The sequence below is a fragment of the Sorex araneus genome, chromosome 2 (assembly GCF_027595985.1).
Source record: "Sorex araneus isolate mSorAra2 chromosome 2, mSorAra2.pri, whole genome shotgun sequence".
In the NCBI taxonomy this organism is placed as follows: domain Eukaryota; kingdom Metazoa; phylum Chordata; class Mammalia; order Eulipotyphla; family Soricidae; genus Sorex; species Sorex araneus.
The window spans coordinates 23291028-23308020 of NC_073303.1; positions in this window are offsets into that span (position 1 = coordinate 23291028).

The following is a 16993-nucleotide window of genomic DNA, read 5'->3' on the forward strand; positions in this document are numbered from 1 at the left end:
GCATGAACGAGATGGTGACCACCTCATTTTCTAATCTGTGCTCGAGCACCGCCTGCTGGCCAAGATGGGACAACTGGACTCTGAAACAAAATACAGAAACCTGAGTGCATAGGCAGCTTTTAAAATACAAGGGGTTATGGAAATGACAGTGATGACTCACTGTAGAAAGATATTTTTTGTTTGATAAAGAGGAAGTGCCTTAGAGAATTTTCCTAAGGTAGCAAGTGTGAAGATCACTTATTCTCATAGGCTGCTTTCTGGAGCAGATTGGTTTAATCTTTAAGAAGTATAGTTTTTGGATGTGTATTAAAAATTAAAACCAACTCTCAAATTATATTTTTAGGAATTTAACCTAAATAAGAACTCAGAGAACTTAACAAAGATATATAAAGTCAAATAACTATTGAAGCATACTTCACTATGCTTGAAACAATTTGTTCTGGTTGCATTTTTATATCCATATAAATGTCCACGTTTATATTTATGTCCATAAATATTACCCAAATCACTATAATATGTCATAAAGTTTATCTAATAGTGTGATGCTTAAAAGTTATAAAATATTTACTTTATAACATTAAATAATTCTTGAGTCAGTCCATTTAAACTTAAAATTAAAAATCAGTTATTTATATACCAAAAATGGAAAGTAATCTTCCTATTTCAGGACTAGTAGATCATTATTAGTAATGTACTTTTTAATATAAAATGACTCTTTTAAAATTTTATGTTGTATTTTTAAACATTAAAATATGTTTGACTAATGGCTGTAGGGTATATGAAAAATTTCAAATAAGAGCCTCAATACTGAATACTTAGATGTAGATTTTATTTTTCTGACATTAAATTGACATTAAAGTGGGAAGCAAATTGAATTTGCCAAGGGAAAGTTTTTCATTATTATATTCTTGGTTTAAGCAAGAGTAGGAGTTAGAAAACTTGAATATAGGTGATGAAAATAATGGGAAAGAAATCTGCCTTAATGTTACAGAATGTTGTTTTGTTATATATCATCTCTGAAAAGAAGTGATAAATAGAAGACCCAAGTATTTTTATGATTATTATGGAGGTCTTGCTTAAATTATTTGATTCTTTTCATTAAAAGTTTGATGTCATCTATCTCTTCCTTCAAAGCCAATGTTTCCTTGCTGAATTTTAATCTTAGAAGCCAGCCTCTCATGCTGGGGTAAAAGGCAGCTCAGATAGAGAAGGGACCACCAAGTAAAGGGTGCTAGGAGGGCTCAGGATGGGAGAGGCGGGCTGAAAGTAGACTATAGACCGAACATCATGATGGCCACTTAATACCTCTACTGCAAACCGCAACACCCAAAAGGAGAGAGAGAGAGAGAGAGAGAGAGAGAGAGAGAGAGAGAGAGAGAGAGAGAGAGAGAGAGAGAGAGAGAGAGAGAGAGAGAGAGAGAGAGAGAGCAAAAGGGAATGCCCTGCTGCAGAGGTTGGGTGGGGTGGGGAGACGGGGTGGGGGCGGAGGGAGGGATGCTGGGATCATTGGTGGTGGAAAATGGGCACTGGTGTATAACTGAAACGCAAGCACAGAAGTTTGTAAATCTGTAATGGTACTCCCATAATGATTCACTAATAAAAAAATAAAGTTTGATGTCAGCATGTGCTGAAATGTGTGCTGCACTTATTTATTCAGGCCTGTGATTTGATTGAGAAGGAGGGTTATTGGATGAAATATAGCATGCATAATTAAACTGGAAGTCCAGATAAACACTGGACAAATTTTAGTGTATGTTCCAAATATTACATAGAACATACTAATCCTACACAATTATTTATTATTTATACAATATTAATTAGGCATCTTGCATTTTTATTGGCCAAATCTGGCAACCATATGTGTCAGGAAAGAACATGCACCATTGGTTTTTCTCTCATGATTGCACAGCAGAAAAATGGCAACTGATCTGCTCTTTCTGCTGAGTAGCTTGCAGTATCACATGAAGAAGAGGACCCAACGGACTGCTGGCTTCCTCATTATCTAGTACTCAAGCACAATTGATAATGGAAATGTAGCTTGAGAGAAAATATTAATCTCACCCATAAATTAACCTCAAGAAACAGTAGGGGAGGAAGCACAATGATTCTGACTGTGTTATCAATAAACTTAATAGAATTTACATATATGAGTCCAAATGTGTAGTCATGAAATTCTAAAACCAGAGGTGTGGCATATCCATAGATAGAAGCATGCATATTTAATAAAAGTCCTGATGTATACCATGAATAGTAGATTGGTTATTAAAAATATAACATTGTTGAAGCAGGAGGGGTATTCAAGAATTATTTCCAAATTTAAAACTGGAAATGCAAAATTCAAAACATGAGATTAGAAAAAAGTAAAGGCAAATAATGTCAAACATAATTAGAAATTCTAATTTATCTTAGGGGCAAAAAGTGCTGTTGATGGTCCCAGAAATAAAAACGAGAATTCTTTGTAATTTGCCATGTCTGAAGATAGGAGGAGAAGACGTAAACCAGCATTTTATGCACAGAAATGAAAAAAGCAAAACCAACATGCACTTGGGTCCCATTGGTTAGTCAAGCTAACTGAATGAGAATATAATCCTATTAATGTTAACAATCACGATCACGATAGCCTGTTAATCACCGATTTCTCGGGCGGGCCCAGTAACATCTCATTTCGTCCTTTCCCTGAGATCTTAGAAGTCCATCTGGACTTGGCCCTCCCAACGATGTTGCACTGGGGGCTCTTCAGGGTCACGGGAATGAGATTCAGCTTGTTACTGGATTTTGCGTATGAATACACCATGGGAAGCTTGCAAGGCTGTCCCATGTGGGCAGGAAACTCTCAGAAGATTGCCAGTTTCTCCCAGAGGGAGAAGTAGGCTAAAGATATCCCTTCTGGGAGCTTGCTTTTAAGTCTCTCTCTGGATGTTGGCCGTTGACGGGATTACACACACCTGGGTTCCTCTGCCAGTACCTTCATGCATGAGGCCTGTCCGAACGTGTGGAGAGGGGCCTCCAGCATGGCTGTAGCTAGGTTCCGGTGGTCTTCGGCCACTGGGAGCTCTGCTTGGGGTGGGGAGGGAAGCTGGAGCCCATCCCCTACGAGTGGCCCCGGGGAAGACAGCCAGGTGTGCGGGCAAGAGACTCTCTGCCATTAATGTTATGGTAAATAAAAAATGGCAATGTGCCTGAGTATCAAAATGAAATTTTAGATTATCCTAACTTATGAAAACACCCCATAATACACAGATACAATAAATTATATATAAAACATAATAAGAATAGCAAGAACTATTAAGGGATATCATACAACATTGAAACACTAATAATGAAATAATCCAATAATGATTTGTAATCATATTTTAGGTATAAAATTTCAAGGTTAATCAAATCAAAGAGCAAATCAAGTTTTTTCATCTTACACAGAAGAAATTGAAAGATAATGTTTAATTTTTATTTTACATTTAAGAGTAATATCTAAGAGTACCAAGTACATTTAAGTGTAGCAAGTCTCACAATGGAGACGTTACTGGTGCCCACTTGAGCAAATCGATGAGCAACGGGATGACAGTGATACAGTGACAGTGATTTAAGACTAGAGAAAGTAAGTGTAAGTAAAAGAAAATGTGATTTAGAAAACACAGAGTTTATATTTAAAATGAGAGGGGAAGAAGAGGGAGAAGGAGGAAAAAAGATAGAGAGCAGGAGGAAAAAAGAAAGAGAATCTCTTTTGCTAAAGACTAAAATGAAGTAATAGCAAGGAAGTGAAATGTGGGCTTTATAAGGGAAGGTGCAGTTCGAACCACCACATTAGTCTGTCTGCAGGAGACATAACTAAAATCTAATATGGAGAGTCTTGAAGTTATAAACTAAGCCCAATGTAAAAATACTGTATAAGAATATGTAGGAGACACAATACAAAAACCATACAGATAGTCACATTAGAAAAGATGCATTCAGTGGAGAATGGGTACTGGCGGAGGGATAGATACTCAAGCTGTATATGACTGAAACACAAGCATGAGAATATGTAAACCTGTATCTATACCCCTACGGTGATTCATTAATAAAAAAAAATTTTAAAAAAAGAGAGAAAAGAAAAGATGCATTCAGGTATTAATAGTGGGTATCTTAGGTTTCAACTAATAGGAGTTTTTTCATTTTCAAGTTTTTTCCTTTTACATATAACTATTTGCAATTTTTTCCACTGTTAGATGTTTTATTTTTGTTACTTGTAAAATAATGGGTTTTGGTCTGGAGTGATAGTACAGCCGTGTGCTTGCCTTGCACATGGCTGACCTGGATTCAGTTCCTGGTATCCCATTTGGTCCCCCGAGCACCGGCAGGAGTGATTCCTGAGTGCAGAGCCAGGAGGAGCCCCTGAGCATCACTGGGTGTGACCCAAAAATCCAAACTAATAATAATAATAATAATAATATGCATTAGTTTAAAGCTCAACTGTGAATAATTTTGTGATTCATGGTGCTTTAATAAAAATTTTTTAAAATGATAAAAACAATGCTTTTAAAAAAGGAATAAACCACGTAAGTTATATAACTCATAAAGCTTTAAATAATGTATAAGTTTTTAAGATTGATAAGCATGTAAGTCACTAATTGGGACTCAAGCAATAGCAGAGCGGGTAGGGCATTTGCCTTGCACGTAGCCAACCCGGATTTGATTCCTCCGTCCCTCTCAGAGAACCCGGCAAGCTACTGACAGTATGCCGCCTGACAAGCTCCCTGTGGCGTATTGGATATGCCAAAAACAGTAACAAGTCTCACAATGGAGACATTACTGGTGCCCATTCGAGCAAAACAATGGGATGACAGTGCTACAGTGCTATAAGTCACTAATTGAGGGCCTCAAATCCAGAACTAGATTTCTGTGTCCCCCTTTACCCCCAAAGATTTACCAGCACAGATGGCAAATAAGCCAAAGATAGATGTAATCTTAGTCTCCTAGAAAGGAATGTGATTTTCCGAGCAGCTTCCACCTCTGAAGTAGGCATTCTCAGAGCCCATCCTGCACTCGGCACAAGCTCCTGCAGATCCTGGCGGCGGAGGAGGGCTGTGAACAAAATCATGCAGATTCTTTATCATATAGACACGTTTTTCTATTTTGGTGTGAAATCTTCCTATACCACAAGGGTAATTATTTATGATCAAAACCTGACAGTTTCTTTTGGGCAACTTGCAGCCTGGGTTCCGCAGACCACGGAACGCAGCACAGGACCCCCGATCCCACCCTGCAAGTGGGGAGGGTGTGCCTCACTGTGAGAAAAGGGGTGCTGGGGTGTGGGCAGGGCCCACCACCTCCACGCAACAGACTGCTGAGCAAATTCAGAAGCAAGAGGAACTCCCGTATATGTTGGGTTAGTGTTGCGTAACTTAGATTAAAAAGTGTTTCCCACTTGTCTTTCTTCAGCTTGGCTGGTTCTTGTGAAGAAAACTAAACCAGTGAGGGAATGGGGTCGGGGGAGGGGATCTTTCCAATTCGTCAATATGAACATTGACTCAGGCAGGTTAAGAGACTTGCTTAAGGCTGCAGCATTGATGACTAAGCCTTGACCTCTTTCTACGCTGCCAGCTGCATCCTCCTTGAGATCATTTCTGGGACCTCTTTAGCTGGATGATTCTGAGAGTAAACCTTAGGGTTTCTTGCTTTGAGCTGGCATCTTGCTACCTGAATTCTTCTGCAGACATCTATCTAATGGGAGAGAGGAATTTGATTAAGCTTACCTATTCGATGACTCCAGAGAGGCCTGGAATCATCAGAGTAATACCAGGCGTTGGCAGTCACAAGAGTTCTTCTCAATCCTTGGCTTTATCTCTGCAATTCTCAGGCACTTTGTAAGCCCAATCTTCAAAGCCACATTATGTTTTAATATACACATATTTGAAAGGGTGCGCCACTACTATTTATGTCTAGGATCATGTTGCAAGGTTTTCTTGAGAGTTTGCATAGGCTGGGAGTCTTGGACCAAAGTAATTCTGTCGTGAGATGCACAGGCCTGGTTTCTTGCTGAAATGTAGCTAGCACTTTGTGGGGAAAGTGTACCAAGGTTAGAAGAGGTGGTGAATAGTTAATTTCAGTGATTGCTTCAAAACCCAGGTTTTGATGGGTTAAATCAAAGAGGAGATGCAGGCTGAGGTGGGAAGTAGGGGAATTTGGAGGAAACAAATGGGTGTAATAGAGGCATGAGAGCAAATGTTGCATTTTCTAACTTTATCTAAAGCTAGCCCTGAGTTTCTGCCCCTCGTAAGCATGACTCAAGACAAAGGCATTTCAGCATTTTGATTAAAATAAAAATAACTTCACTGACAAATTTAATACTTTTTTTTAAAAAAAAACTTATCCTGAAGCATGCAAAAGAATTCTAATTCACAGAAGAAGCAGTCTGCTGTATTACCTGCAGTAACAGTTATAAGAGAAAAAAAATGAAGTTCATCATTTATACTGAAAATAGTCCTTACTGTAGATAAGTTAAACTAGAAATAATCACACCAGCAAAAAAGTATCTATTTATATGTTGAATATATAGACTAAAAAAAAGGTCATGCCTGTATTATTAATTATTTATTAATTATTATCATTAATTTGGGCGATTTAATTATCTTGTTGGTTCTATGGGCTTAGAACAACAGCACTGTTGTATAATTAAGTATGGCTTTCATAATTGGATTTGAACGTACTAAAAATATGGTCCTTTGGAAGGTGAACACCATTCATTTTTTTCCTGCCAAGAATGAATGCCACTATAATTGTCACAAAACACTGCTCCTTTGCTCAGCATGATTTGCCTGTCCTCATTCCTTCCACTGACCGGGGGTCCCGAGAGGCCAGCAGCTCCTCAAACATAGGCATGACTGAGGACTGTCCCCAAACGCCTCTTGTTCGTGTAGCGTAAGGCTCCCAGGCCTTCCTGGCTATCAGCTAACACCTCCACTCCCCTTATTTCTTGCTATCTTGCTGCCAATGGAAAACATGGTGCCTGTGCCAGAGACACCATTAAAGGTCCTTTGCTGCCCTTTTCCGGAAGTGCTGATACCTGATTCTGTTAATGGTCACCAGCCAGCCCTGCCGTCACTGTCATTGGTTCCCAGCTGAGAACTTTCTTCTCCACCTTATTACACGTTTTGTTTTGTTTTGTTTTGTTTTAACTGCAGGTAGTTCTCTCCTGTGCCAATCTATTCATTTCTGTTTGTTTGTTTGTTTTTGGGGACTCTACCCAGCTCAGGATAAGTCCTGGCTCTGCACTCCCGGATCACTCCTGGTGATGATCACAGAACATATGGAATGCCGGTCCTTTTCTCATGTCAGTGCCATTGTTCTTAAAGAACAAATTTTGGAAGATAAGCTACCATGTAGACTCAGAATTCTCTCTCTATTATCCATTAATCAAAATTGTCTGTCTGGAAGTTAATGCTTAAAGACTCTTCCTGGGTGTTTTGCCAAATTCTGAAGTCCAGTGTTCCTGCAACAGTAAGAAGGAAGGAAAGCTTTAGTCCTGTATGGCTAAGGAGCTGGGGTTAATTCACGACTAAATAATATCTTACCCTTCCCTAGCTTATTAACCATTACTGTTGAGAGTTATTACTGCTTAGTGTCTTTTTAACCATTGGACTATAGTGTGGATAAAATAGTAACAACAATAATAGCAAACCAGCATTTGCATATCATGTACTATACTCACACTGTTGTATACTTTCTATTATTATTGTCTCATGTAACAACCCAACAAGATTGATATGATCATTAATCCTAGACTTTAAGTTAGGGAACAGGAAAAGAGAGAGTTGATAATTGACTGACATCTTACAGTTACTTACTAAGTGGTACAAATAAGACACTCATTTCTGTCAAGAGAAGCTTAGTTATCAAGCTGAAAACTTAAATTTCCCAGCATAATATCATCTGATTTCTTAGTTTCATTCCACTCCAAAGAATAACATAATTAAAAAGTTCACACATGGAGATCAATAAAATTTGAAAATTGCTTTAATTCCAACCTCAGTTGTTTGTAACTTTTTTGTCATGACCTGATTTAATTATGTTGTAAATTGTGTGTGTGTGTGTGTGTGTGTGTGTGTGTGTGTGGATTTAAATTTTCAAATCCTTTAGAGTCAATCTAGGTCCTTCACATGAGATTCCCTGTATTTACTGCAGGGATCACTGCAGATTCTCATATCCACCATGCTCATAGCAGCTATTCTCTATGTAGTTTGTATAACCTGTGCCACATCTTCAAGTTCAACATTCATCCCTCAGAATCCCACTAGGCTCAATGTACCTTTATTTATTATTTATTAATGAATAAATGAAATAATTTTTATGTTTAGTAGTTATTATTTTTTAATGAATCACGTGAGATACATTTATAGACTTACAAACCTTTGTGATTACATTTTGGTCATAAAATGATTGAGAACCCATCCCTCCACCAGTGCCCATTCTCCACCACCAGTGTTCCCAGTATCCCTCCCGCCACCCCCATCCCATTCCCCCCCACTTTTGATCAAGGACCAACTTATAGTTCTAAGATCTGTGCAGGTTGGAATGTTTAGCACAAAACTCTCCAATCTGCTTGCTTAGTTGACCCTTTCAGGATAAAGGAGGCATATTTGGCCTTCAATTATTTCTTGGATCATTTGCCTCTAGGATCTAAAAGGTTAAAATGTCTTTGTATCTCTCTTTTTTTCCTTGATTTCCTCAGGTGTAAAATATTTACTACCATTGTCTACCTCTGGCTCTCTATGTTGGAGTCCTGAATTCAGGGAGAAATTATTTGTAAAGCACTTTGTTCTCGAGATAAGGTCACCCTTTGATGGGTTAGAGTTATTCCACCCAACTGCTTCAGGGGAAAAATTGTCACAGCCCAGTTTTCTTCTCCCGTCACATGCCATGTATCCAAAGTATATGTAATAAAGAGAAACTCACTTTTCAAGCTCCAGTACAAAAGAATAAAGCAGCTATTGTGCCTGAGGGAGTCTTGGGAGTCTTGTCAAGTAAAGCAGAAAGCAGTGGTTAGTCTTGCAAATCGTTTGAAAAATCATCAGACCACAATATTCACGACAGTCCCCATACTTGCATTGACTTTTGCCAGGCTCAGAGACTGCACTCAGAACTCCAAATGCTGCCTTTACAAATATTTTTCCTTTTTCTTCTCTCTTGAACTGGAGAGTGAGAGTCAATAATGCAACAATTCAATTGCTCTTTGAATTTTTAAGAATTATAGTCATGGAACCATCAAATTGCTAAACCATTAACCACATTTCAGAGTCAAATGAATGTTTTTTTGTGAGCTGTATTTTGATCATCATTAGTGGAATAGGTTCTTGAGATGCAAAGCTGAACAAGACAAAGAAAACTTTAATTTATTAGACATCAGCAGAACAATTTAATGACTTTAATGATCTTAATGGCAAAAAGTAGCTGCAGTGTGGTAAATGGCTTTTCAATTGGCCGTAATTACAACTTTAAACCCAATACAAAGCCTCACAAAGTGTTTGGCACATAGAATGTGTCAACAAACGTTAACTTCTTCATTTTCTTCTGAAAAAAAAAAAAAGAATCTTTCCCATGATCATTTGTGGTGGAATTAAGAGGTTTGCTTTGTTTTGTTTTGTTAAAATCTTATCATTCTATCTTTAGTAACCACACACCTTATTTTCCTAGTAAATTGATGGTTCATGATATTTGCAAACTGAATGAGCTTAATGGTAAATAGATATTTAAATTCTTTTGTAGCATGGGTCCAAGAATGACTTAATAAATAAAGAAAAGTACAGAAAAGTGAAATATTTCATTTCAGACCCAAGAGAGAGTACAGAGGGTAAGGCCTTGCATGTGGATGACCCAGATTGGATTCATCATACCTCAATGTCCCTCTGAGGCCACCAGAAATGATCCCTGAGTGCAGAGCTGGGAGTAAACCCTGAGCACCACAAAGAGTGGTAATAGAGACAAAAAATATATATAAATGACAAATAAAAATACTTCTTCAATTTCCTTTAGAAATCACAGGAGTTGCTGTGGCAGAAAGAGAAATTATATTTATGTCATCTTTATAAAGAACTTATAAATAAATACTAAAAAAGGAACTATGTGAATGTCTATTTATAAAAAGAAAACATATGCTCATGAAACACACTTCTCCATTTTCTAAGAAATGCAGACAAAAATTAGGTTTACAAGTCTACCTTGCACTAATCAAAGGAAATTATTTTTTAATTAAAAAAGGGAAAATCACCATCATCATCATCATCATCATCATCATCATCATCATCATCATCATCATCATCATCATCATCCCATTTATTGTCGAATTTCTCGAGCAGTCTCAGTAACGTCTCCATTTGTCCTAGCCCTGAGATTTTAGAAGCCTCTCTTTATTCATCCTTTCTAATTGTGCCTCACTGGAGGCTCTATCAGGGTCAGGGGAATGAGACCCACCATTGTTACTGGTTTTGTCATATGAATACGCCATGGGGAGTTTTCGAGGCTCTCCCATGTGGGCAAGAAACTCTTGGTAGATTGCCAGGCTCTCCCAGAGGAAGAACTAGGCCATAAGATGTCAGGGAGCTTGATTTTATAGTCTCTGGATGTTGGCCGTTGGTGGGATTACAGGGTGCCAGGGGCAGTCCCTGGGTGTGACTGCCTAGCTACTAGAAAATGGGGAATCTGGGCGGAAGAGGCCCAGTCCCAATCCAAGCAGGCTTGGAGGTCTCAGCCCCAGGTTTACAAGCTTACCAAATTAGGTTTACAAATCTACCTTGCATTAATCAAAGGAAATTATTTTTTAATTAAAAAAGGAAGATAATAAATATAAATGATATCATAGTACTGGACCAATTTAGAAGACTCTAGTTCGATGCACCTGTGAGGAAATGTCAAAATATTATAATATATCCATGCAATGTGTATACTAATATTATCTTTGTTCAGATTATCTAATGACCATATTTCTGGTTACAGCAAAAGGTGGCAAAACATATGGGCTACTCATGCTTTTCCTTTTTTCCATCCTCATTGAAAACAGGGATTGAATACCTCTTTATCTAATGGATCCTCTCACCATTTCTGCTCTTCTGTTTTACTGACATTAAGAATATTTTCTATCAAGATGTTGGGAAATGGAAATATAATAATATACTTATAGGTACTGGTAGAGAATGTGAAAGAGTATATAGGCATACTGAATTTCTTAATTGAAGACATACTGTCTTCATTCCTAAAACATGTTTTAATGCAATATGCTTTTTCCTTTACCTGTGCTCAGAAATACCCATATTTAGTGGCTGGAAAGATAGTACAGCGGGTAACGCACTTGTCTTGCATGTGGCTGACCTGGGTTTGATCTCCAGCCCTCAGATGATCCCCTGAACACTGCTTGGTGTGGCCCAAAAAACAAATGAGAAGAAAAAACATACTTAAGTGGGATAGTTGTTTTTGTCCTCTTTTAAAGAAAACTTTCTGGGCTATACCTTGGTGAGGGCTTCACTACTGAAAAAATACCAAAATGTTCCTACTATCATATTTACCAAAGACTCGGTACTTCTGTCTCTCTCTGTCTCTGTCTCTCTCTGCCTCTCTCTCTCTCTCTCTCTCTCTCTCTCTCTCTCTCTCTCTCTCTCTCTCTCTCACACGCACACACACACACACATACACACACACACACACACACACACACACACACACACATGCTCATACTGGCATACTGCATACTGTCTAACAGGGCAAGGCAGGGTCTGTTGTGTGCTGCCGTCACTCTGCATTGGCTCGTGACTGATTTTTATCTCTCACTGAGCCTCAGTTCTTTTCTCCCTCCATTTTCTCTTTCACGCTACAGTAGCCCGTCTGGGTCATTGTCACTGGGGAAAAGTCAGTGTTGAGACTGAAGATGGAAAATAGGCCCGAATGAGTTGATTCAAATCTAGAGACTTTGAAGGATCATTTTGGGAGTAGATTTTTTGTTTGTTTGTTTGTTTGTTTGTCTGTTTGTTTTTAAGAGCATATGATCAATTTTCTTAAAAACGAGGCCTTTGAAGAGAGTGCTTGTGCTATGAGGTTTGGACCTATCCACAATCATTTTCAGTCTTTTCCAAATTTTCTGCTTATCGAAAAAATAAAATTAAAACTAAAAACAATTCATGCTAATTGGTGCAGAAAGAACAAATAATGACATATTTGTATAAGACTGATTTTTGAATGAAAAATACTATTTACTGTTATATGAAAAAATGTAATGCTAATTCAAATAATCAAGACTCCAAATAATAAATGCTGATGATGGCATTTATATAAAAAGTTTCAACTTTTGCAAAATTGGAAAGCATATACGAATGATCTTTATTTCTATTTACTTGGGGTGGGGGATTCTCCCGGTGTTACAGAGGAGGGCTGGGAGCCTCCCTGGGGCCTACAGGGTTGCTGGTTCCCTGCAGTTCTCAACCTGCTGGCTGGGTATTCACCACATTAAGGATGCGATGCTGTTCGGGCCCTGTGGTACCAGGGATACCGGGCCATTCACAGTTCTGGGGGACTTCCAGGGCATATCTTGTGGCTCCTGGAGGCCCTCTCGGGCCACACCAGGTGATGGTCCTGGGATGATATAGAACCTGGAATTGTCCCCATGTTTAGCACATGCCAAGCATGGCCCCAGGTAGTACCATCTCTTATGCTCCCCAGAATGCATTTTTAAATGTTTAAATTATAATAAAAAAATAGGGATGTGACTATGAATTTTTTTCTGGCAGTGCTGAAGATCCAACCAAGGGCTTCACATGCCAGACAACTGGTAATATTGAGCTACGGCCCTGGTGCCAGTAAGTGATTATCATAAAACAAGATGAATATGTCCTTCACAGTGGAGGAAGCGGTGAATAAATATAAAGAGGCATGAGATATTTTTCACAGTATGAAACTAAGAGTACAGATAGATAATATATTTTGACTTAAAAAATGGCAAAATGACAGGGGTGGTGGTGGGAGAGATACTGGGGATATTGGTGGTAGAAAACGTACATGGGTGGAGGGATGGGTGTTTGATCATTTTATGACTAAAACTCAATCATGAAAGCTTTGTAACTGTATCTCACGGTGATTCTATTTAAAAAATTTAAAAAACATAAATTAATTAAAAATAGCAAAATGAATGTTCATTCCATAACTCTTTGAAAATGCAAGTTTTTGATTTTATACACTTGTGAATACACTGTGAGGCTGGGAAGATAAATCAGAGCGATGGAGCTCATGTCTTGTGGATTGAAGTGCATGAGTTTGATCACTAGCAGCAAAGCTCTCCAACTCTCGCCAGCACTGCCAAGTATAACATCTGTGGTCTGTGCTCCACCAGAAAGGGTGACTAGGGTGGCCCTGGAACCCTAAAGTTGAGTAGCAACGCACTGCTGGGTCTGAGATTCAGCCATCAGACCCACATTGCATGGAGGATGTTTATTATAGGGGTTGACCCTGGTTCCCAGCGTTCTGCTGGGGAGTTAAAACATCTCTATGATTTATTATGTGGGATAACCCTAAAATGTGTCAGTTTTAATATCTCACTTAAATTCAATAATCCCGAAATATACAATGTAAAGTTTTTCCTTGACCAAAAGCCTTTAAGAAATTTTGATGATGGGAATGATCACTATGAATTACTTACTGGGGTCTTAACTGGGATTCTACATGTTAGGAGTGTGGAGAATATACCAGCCCTGATCTTTACTGCCTCTCCCCTCCAGATCTTCTATGGCACACTTTGACTCACTGAGGATGCATCTGATAGCACTTCTCCCTCCCCCAATTTTTTAAAACTAAAGTACCATGAATTTCAAAGTTATTTTTAGTTGGATTTTTGACATACCCTGTTCCCAATCCCACCACCAGTGTCAACTTCCCTCTACCAATGATATCACTTCGAAATAACACAACTGAAGAGATTAGCTGCAGAGGGATAATGCACAATATTAGCAGAAAGACAATTCAGTAATTTAATAAAAGAAGTAACAAAATAATCAAAATAACTCTTGACCTCTGGGGGCCTCCCCTCTTTCTTCTCACGAGCTCATACACACACACACACACACACACACACACATACACATACACACATGCACACACAGAGTCTCAGCACTCTCTAATATCACTGTCACTGACACCCAGTTGCTCATCGATTTGCTCGCGTGGGCACCAGTACCGTCTCCATTATGAGACTCGTTGTTACTGTTTTTGGCATATCAAATACGCCATGGCTAGCTTGCCAGGCTCTGCCATGCTGGCGAGATACTCTTGGTAGCTTGCCAGGCTCTCTGAGAGGGACAGAAAAATTGAACCTGAGTCGGCTGTGTGCAAGGAAAACGCCCTACCCGCTGTGCTATCACTCCAGCCCACTGTCTACTATCAAGAAAACAAATAAAATTGTTGTATTGACCAAAGGAAAATCTGGAAATAACAATAAATTTATGTGAGGAGGTTAAAAAATAAAAAAAATTGACATTTGAGAACATAAAATTAAAAGAGTAATAAAAGGGCCTTTAAATTTTTCTTAAATTCAATCAATATAGTTTACATTAAAGAGTTCTTCTTTTGTTTTTGTTTTTGTTTTTTTTTTTTTTGCTTTTTGGGTCACACCTGGCGATGCACAGGGGTTACTCCTGGCTCTGCACTCAGGAATTTCTCCCGGTGGTGCTCAGGGGACCATATGGGATGCTGGGAATCGAACCTGGGTCGACCGCGTGCAAGGCAAATGCCCTACCCGCTGTGCTATTGCTCCAGCCCCAAAGAGTTCCTTTAATTATTAAAATTTATTCCATTTATAATTATTTGAGAAATATAAAATCTTCACTTATTGTTATTGCGGGGCAGGCATTCCAACAGTCTCCAACTCCTTCTTTTCCGTAGAGGCAATTATTATGAACTGCTCTGAGGCCCTACTCAATATTCATTTTCACATTCCCAAGTATTATGTTTGTACTCTGTCCTTTGGTTGACCCCTACTGGGTATTGTTTATTGATTTCCTTCCTGTTAGGCTAGAAATGTTCACTTTCTTATGTTTCCTTTCCTCTCCTTCCATCCTCCCAATATAATGCAACCTAGGATTCTCTCAGTTTGTAAAATTCATTTCATCTTTAAAAACTGAAAAGTGGAACTCTGTATTACAGGTGCTATCCAAGATGACTCTTTGTGTTCACCTGAAATTCCCTCATCTTGAGCACCTTATGTCTAACCAATAGAGTGAAGTAGTGCTGAGTGGATGACACTTCAGTAATGTTACTTTTGTCCTACTAGCATTCTTGGCAATGATATAGTAAAATACCATATTGGAAAGACCCATAGGTCAAGTAAATGACAGTGGCTTTTACTTAATAACCAATGAATAAACTGTACACCTGTGATCAACCAGGTGCTGCCAATAATGTGTGGAAGGACATGCTTTCTCAGTTGAACTTCAGCTGATACCATAAATGCTGGGCTGATACCTTGATTGCAGTCCTGTGAAAAATCAGATAGAGACAATTCTAGAAAGCAAAATTTCAGATCAATATCCCTGATGAGCATTGATTAAAAAAAACTCTTCAACAAAATCACCAAAAACTGAATCCAACTCTATACCAAATATCATCATACTCTGCAATCAAATGGAATTCTTCCCAAGAGTGCAAGGAGGTTCATTATACCCAAGTAAATTTTCATAATATGCCATATTAATAAAAGGGAATATAAAATCATTTGATCAGCTTACTAAAAGCAGAGTAAATGTCCAACAAAATTCAACACCCAATTTTGATTAAAAAAAACTCAATAAAATACGGGTAGATGGAGACTTCTGCAATATAGTATGGCCATTAAAATAAATGCACAGCCAATAACATTCTGAAATGGTGAAAAAAGTGAAAGCATATCCTTGTGATCAGGTACAAGACAAGGTGTCCACTGTTTCCAGTTTTATTCAATGTAGAGTTGTTGTTGTAGCAAGAGTTGTATAGTAACAGCAATCAAGCAAGAAATAGAAATCAAAAGGATTCAAATTGGAAAAAACCAAGCCAATTTATCACTATTTTCAGATGACATAACATACATAGAAAACTCTAATAAGCTCCTAGAAACAAAAAAATATAGTAAACTAGCCAGTTACAAAGCCAACACACAGAAATTTATTGTGTTCTCATTTGCAAACAAAACTTAAAAAGAAAGAGATCCGTCTACTCCATTCAAAATGTCTAAAACCATGAAGTACCTAGGAATCAACTTAACAAAAGATGATAGAGATCTATATAATCCATGAAAATTATGTCTCATAAGAAAGATATATAAGACTTAATGAAATAAAAATATTATGTGATCATCAATTGGAAGAAGAAATATTGTCAGAATGATCATTTTACCTAAATTATTGATCCAATGTAATGCCCATTCTACTGCAGATCACTTTCTTCAGAATTATCAGTAACAGTTTGAATAAAACACCTTTATTGGCCAAATCCATACTGAGAAATAAGAAACTGAGAGGTATCTCATTATCCTACTTATAAAATATCCTATACTATAAAACTGCAGTGAACAAAACAGCAAGGCACTGGAATAATGACAAATGTTTTAGAATTGAGTATCCAAAGACAAATCTTCAGATCTATGATCAACTACTCTTTGATAAAGAAACTAAGTATATTCATAAACATTTCAGCTAATGGGAAAGACCTGATAAGCACATGTAAAAAAACCTGAATCCATATGTCAGAGCTTACACAAATGTCAATTTAAAGTGGATTAAATGCCTTCAGATAAGACCAGAGTCTATAAAACAGGCTGAGAATGTTTCAAGATTTGAAACTCAAAGATATTTTATTTTTTAAAATGTTTTATTATTTTTTAATTGAATCACTGTGAGTTAAAGTTACAACGCTTTCATGTTTGAGCTTCAGTCATACAATGATCAAACATGCATCCCCCCACTAGTGTACATTCTCCACCACCAATGTTCCCAGTATGCCCTCTGTTTCC